Raw genomic sequence first — 6524 nt, forward strand, 5'->3', positions numbered from 1 at the left:
TGTCAGTTAGAGTACACTACCATCAACAGTGTAGAGTACACTACCATCAACAGATGTAGAGTACACTACCATCAACAGTGTAGAGTTACCACTACCATCAACAGTGTAGAGTACCACTACCATCAACAGTGTAGAGTACATACCATCAACAGTGTAGAGTACACTACCATCAACAGTGTAGAGTACACTACCATCAACAGTAGAGTACCACTACCATCAACAGTGTAGAGTACACTACCATCAACAGTGTAGAGTACACTACCATCAACAGTGTAGAGTACACTACCATCAACAGTGTAGAGTACACTACCATCAAATGTAGAGTACACTACCATCAACAGTGTAGAGTACACTACTAACAGTGTAGAGTACCACTACCATCAACAGTGTAGAGTACACTACCATCAACAGTGTAGAGTACACTACCATCACAGTGTAGAGTACACTACCATCAACAGTGTTAGAGTACACTACCATCAACAGTGTAGAGTACCACACATCAACAGTGTAGAGTACCACTACCATCAACAGTGTAGAGTACACTACCATCAACAGTGTAGAGTACACTACCATCAACAGTTAGAGTACACTACCATCAACAGTGTAGAGTACACTACCATCCAACAGTGTAGAGTACACTACCATCAACAGTGTAGAGTACACTACCATCAACAGTGTAGAGTACACTACCATCAACAGTGTAGAGTACACTACCATCAACAGTGTAGAGTACACTACCATCAACAGTGTAGAGTACACTACCATCAAACAGTGTAGAGTACACTACCCATCAACAGTGTAGAGTACACTACCATCAACAGTGTAGAGTACACTACCATCAACAGTGTAGAGTACACTACCATCAACAGTGTAGAGTACACTACCATCAAACAGTGTAGAGTACACTACCATCAACAGTGTAGAGTACACTACCATCAACAGGTAGAGTACACTACCATCAACAGTGTAGAGTACACTACCATCAACAGTGTAGAGTACACTACCATCAACAGTGTAGAGTACACTACCATCAACAGTGTAGAGTACACTACCATCAACAGTGTAGAGTACACTACCATCAACAGTGTAGTACACTACCATCAACAGTGTAGAGTACACTACCATCAACAGTGTAGAGTACACTACCATCAACAGTGAGAGTACACTACCATCAACAGTGTAGAGTACACTACCATCAACAGTGTAGAGTACACTACCATCAACAGTGTAGAGTACCACTACCATCAACAGTGTAGAGTACACTACCATCAACAGTGTAGAGTACACTACCATCAACAGTTGTAGAGTACACTACCATCCAACAGTGTAGAGTACACTACCATCAACAGTGTAGAGAGACACTACCATCAACAGTGTAGAGTACACTTACCATCAACAGTGTAGAGTACACTACCATCAACAGTTTGTAGAGTACCACTACCATCAACAGTGTAGAGTACACTACCATCAACAGCTGTAGATACACTACATCAACAATGTAGAGTACACTACCATCAACAGTGTAGAGTACACTACCATCAACAGTGTAGAGTACACTACCATCAACAGTGTAGAGTACCACTACCATCAACAATGTAGAGTACACTACCATCAACAGTGTAGAGTACCACTACCATCAACAGTGTAGAGTACCACTACCATCAACAGTGTAGAGTACACTACCATCAACAGTGTAGAGTACCACTACCATCAACAGTGTAGAGTACCACTACCATCAACAGTGTAGAGTACCACTACCATCAACAGTGTAGAGTACCACTACCATCAACAGTGTAGAGTACACTACCCATCAACAGTGTAGAGTACCACTACCATCAACAGTGTAGAATACCACTACCATCAACAGTGTAGAGTACCACTACCATCAACAGTGTAGAGTACACTACCATCAACAGGGTAGAGTACACTACCATCAAACAGTTGTAGAGTACCACTACCATCAACAGTGTAGAGTACACTACCATCAACAGTGTAGAGTAGCACTACCAATCAACAGGTAGAGTACACTACCCATCAACAGTGTTAAGAGTAGACTACCATCACAGTGGAGAGTTGCAACTTACCATCAACAGTGTAGAGTACACTACCATCAACAGTGTAGAGTACACTACCATCAACAGTGTAGAGTACCACTACCATCAACAGTGTAGAGTACACTACCATCAACAGTGAATGAATAATGTTTCATTCTTATTGATATAACACATAAAATAACCATTAAACAAACAGTTGTCATATGTGAAAATGTTTTTGTCATTTAGCAGATGCTCTTATCCAGTGCGACGTACAGTAGTGAGCGCACATTTTATTTATTTATTTGATTTTTTCTGTACTAGTGTAACAGTATAACTTTAGACCGTCCCCTAGCCCCGACCCGGGCGCGAACCAGGGACCCTCTGCACACATCAACAACAGTCACCCACGAAGCATCGTTACCCATCGCTCCACAAAAGCCGCGGCCCTTGCAGAGCAAGGAGAACCACTACTTCTAGGTTTCAGAGCAAGTGACGTAACCGACTTGAAGGCTGCTAGCGCGCACCACCGCTAACTAGCTAGCCATTTCACATCGGTTACATTAGGCCCTCGTGGGAATCGAACCCACACCCCTGGCGTCGCAAGTACCGTGCTCTACCAGCTGAGCAACTTCCCAAAAATGGAACTTGAAAAAAAAGAAGCCTTGACATTGTCTGTCATTTGGGGAAAGGGTTGTCACTTGTCACTCAGAGAGAAAGACATACAGGTTAAAGTGGAGACATTTCCATGGAGGGAAACAGAAAGGTCCAGCCTGGTCCAGCTGGGTGGAGCAGAGCCTTAAAATAGCAGACTTGAATTGAAAACCTGTCATATATTTACATGAGATAAGGCCTACAGATCAGAAGTCAAACAATGAACAATGCAAAGTTTCCAAGACCATATCTTAAACGGTGGATATGGTAGAAGATAAGAAGACTATGGAAGGAATTAACAATAATGTATAACAATAATATATAACGTAATCCATTTGGGATATAGCCTAGCGAATGAATAGTATAATAGCCCAAAGCCACCTGGACTATATGAGTTCAGTATGACAGAGACCAGATTTAGTACCATTGGCTAAAAGAGAAGTCCTTTAAAAACACTGCGCTTCTTTTCTCTGCAGTATAGTACAGTACACTACAGTATAGTATACTGAAGTATAGTACAGTACACTACCGTATAGTACACTACAGTATAGTACAGTACATTACAGTATAGTATAGTACACCACAGTACACTACAGTATAGTACACTACAGTATAGTACACCACAGTATAGTACACTACAGTATAGGACAATACACACAGTATAGTACACCACAGTATAGTACACTAAACTACAGTACACTACACCACAGTACACTACACTACAGTGCCAGTAACACTACAGTATAGTACACTACACCACAGTATTAGTACACTACACCACAGTATAGTACACTTACAGTATAGTACAGTGCAGTACACTACAGCATAGTACAGTACACTACAGTATAGTACACCACAGTATAGTACACTACAGTACCCTACAGTATAGTACACTACAGTAATAGACAACTACAGCATAGTACACCACATTACTCTACAGTATAGTACACTACAGTATAGTACACTACACTACAGTATAGGACACCACAGTACACTACACTACAGTAGAGTACACTACAGTATAGTACACTACAGTAATAGTACACTACAGTACCCTACACTAACCACAGTACACTACACTACAGTGCAGTACACTACAGTATAGTACACTACACCACAGTATAGTACACTACACCACAGTATAGTACACTACACCACAGTATAGTACACTACAGTATAGTACAGTACACTACAGCATAGTACAGTACACTACAGTATAGTACACCACAGTATAGTACACTACAGTACGCTACATTATAGTACACTACAGTATAGTACACTACAGTACCCTACAGTATAGTACACTACAGTAATAGAACACTACAGCATAGTACACCACATTACTCTACAGTATAGTACACTACAGTATAGTACACTACACTACAGTATAGTACACCACAGTACACTACACTACAGTAGAGTACACTACAGTATAGTACACTACAGTAATAGTACACTACAGTACCCTACACTACAGTACCCTACAGTATAGTACACTACAGTAATAGTACACTACGGTACACTACAGATAGTACATTTATGTATAGTACACTACAGTATAGTACAGTACACTACAATATAGTGCACACCAGTACAGTACAATATAGTATAGCACAGTACACTACATTACACCAAGTCACTACAGTATAGTACAGTACACTACAGTATAGTATACTACAATACACTACAGTATAGTATACTGCAATACACTACAGATACACTATGGTACACTACAGTGTAGTTAAAGTATAGTACAGTACACTCAAGTACAGTACACCACAGTACAGTACACTAAAGTACAGTATAGTACAGTACACTTCAGTGTAGTACACTACAGTATAGGACACCACAGTACACTACAGTATAGTACACTACAGTACCCTAGAGGTATAGTACACGACAGTATAGTACACTACAGTATAGTACAGTACACTACAGTGCAGTACACTACAGCACACTACAGTACAGTAAACTACAATATAGTACACCACAGTACACTACACTACAGTAGAGTACACTACAGTGCAGTACACTACAGTATAGTACACTACACACAGTATAGTACACTACACCACAGTATAGTACACTACAGTATAGTACAGTGCAAAGTACACTACAGCATAGTACAGTACACTACAGTATAGTACACCACAGTATAGTACACTACAGTACGCTACATTATAGTACACTACAGTAATAGTACACTACAGTACCCTACAGTATAGTACACTACAGTAATAGAACACTACAGCATAGTACACCACATTACTCTACAGTATAGTACACTACAGTATAGTACACTACACTACAGTATAGTACACCACAGTACACTACACTACAGTAGAGTACACTACAGTATAGTACACTACAGTAATAGTACACTACAGTACCCTACACTACAGTACCCTACAGTATAGTACACTACAGTAATAGTACACTACGGTACACTACAGTATAGTACATTATAGTATAGTACACTACAGTATAGTACAGTACACTACAATATAGTGCACACCAGTACAGTACAATATAGTATAGCACAGTACACTACATTACACCACAGTACACTACAGTAWAGTACAGTACACTACAGTATAGTATACTACAATACACTACAGTATAGTATACTGCAATACACTACAGTACACTATGGTACACTACAGTGTAGTAAAGTATAGTACAGTACACTCAAGTACAGTACACCACAGTACAGTACACYAMAGTACAGTATAGTACAGTACACTTCAGTGTAGTACACTACAGTATAGGACACCACAGTACACTACAGTATAGTACACTACAGTACCCTAGAGTATAGTACACGACAGTATAGTACACTACAGTATAGTACAGTACACTACAGTGCAGTACACTACAGCACACTACAGTACAGTAAACTACAATATAGTACACCACAGTACACTACAGTGTAATACAGTATGGTCTAGTACACTACAGTATAGTACAGTACACTACAATATTGTGCACAACAGTACAGTACAATACAGTATAGCACAGTACACTACACTAAAGTACAGTACACGACAGTATAGTACATTTACATTTAAGTCATTTAGCAGACGCTCTTATCCAGAGCGACTTACAAGCACATACATTCATACTTTTTTTTTTTTGTACTGGCCCCCCGTGGGAATCGAACCCACAACCCTGGCGTTGCAAGCGCCATGCTCTACCAACTGAGCCACACGGGGCCCGTGTATACTACAATACACTACAATATAGTATACGACAGTGCCAAATGCAGACCTGATGTCCTAGTCTATACCAACTAAAAATGCAGACCTGATGACCTAGTCTATACCAACTAACAATGCAGACCTGATGTCTAGGTTAATACAACTAACAATGCAGACCTGATGACCTAGTCTACTACCAACTAACAATGCAGACCTGATGTCCTAGTCTTACCAACTAACAATGCAGACCTGATGTCCTAGTCTATACCAACTAACAATGCAGACCTGATGTTGTAGTCTATACCAACTAACAATGCAGACCTGATGTTGTAGTCTATACCAACTAACAATGCAGACCTGATGTCCTAGTCTATACCAACTAACAATGCAGACCTGATGTTGTAGTCTATACCAACTAAATGCAGACCTGATGACCTAGTCTATACCAACTAACAATGCAGACTGATGTCCTAGTCTATACCAACTAACAATGCAGACCTGATGTCCTAGCCTATACCAACTAACAATGCAGACCTGTCTATATCAACTAACAATGCAGACCTGATGACCTAGTCTATACCAACTAACAATGCAGACCTGATGTCCTAGTCTATCCAACTAACAATACAGACCTGTCTAT

At 40.1% G+C, this 6524-nt stretch overlaps 1 non-coding gene across 1 annotated transcript; it reads right to left on the minus strand.

Moving 5' to 3' along the window:
- Window positions 1-5825: 5825 nt before the first annotated feature.
- trnaa-ugc (transfer RNA alanine (anticodon UGC)) lies at window positions 5826-5901 on the minus strand. Its single transcript has one exon. It is a non-coding gene; the product is annotated as a tRNA-Ala (tRNA).
- Between the last annotated feature and the right edge of the window lie 623 nt (window positions 5902-6524).

The sequence above is a fragment of the Salvelinus sp. IW2-2015 genome, linkage group LG23, assembly GCF_002910315.2.
Source record: "Salvelinus sp. IW2-2015 linkage group LG23, ASM291031v2, whole genome shotgun sequence".
NCBI classification, from domain to species: Eukaryota; Metazoa; Chordata; class Actinopteri; order Salmoniformes; family Salmonidae; genus Salvelinus; species Salvelinus sp. IW2-2015.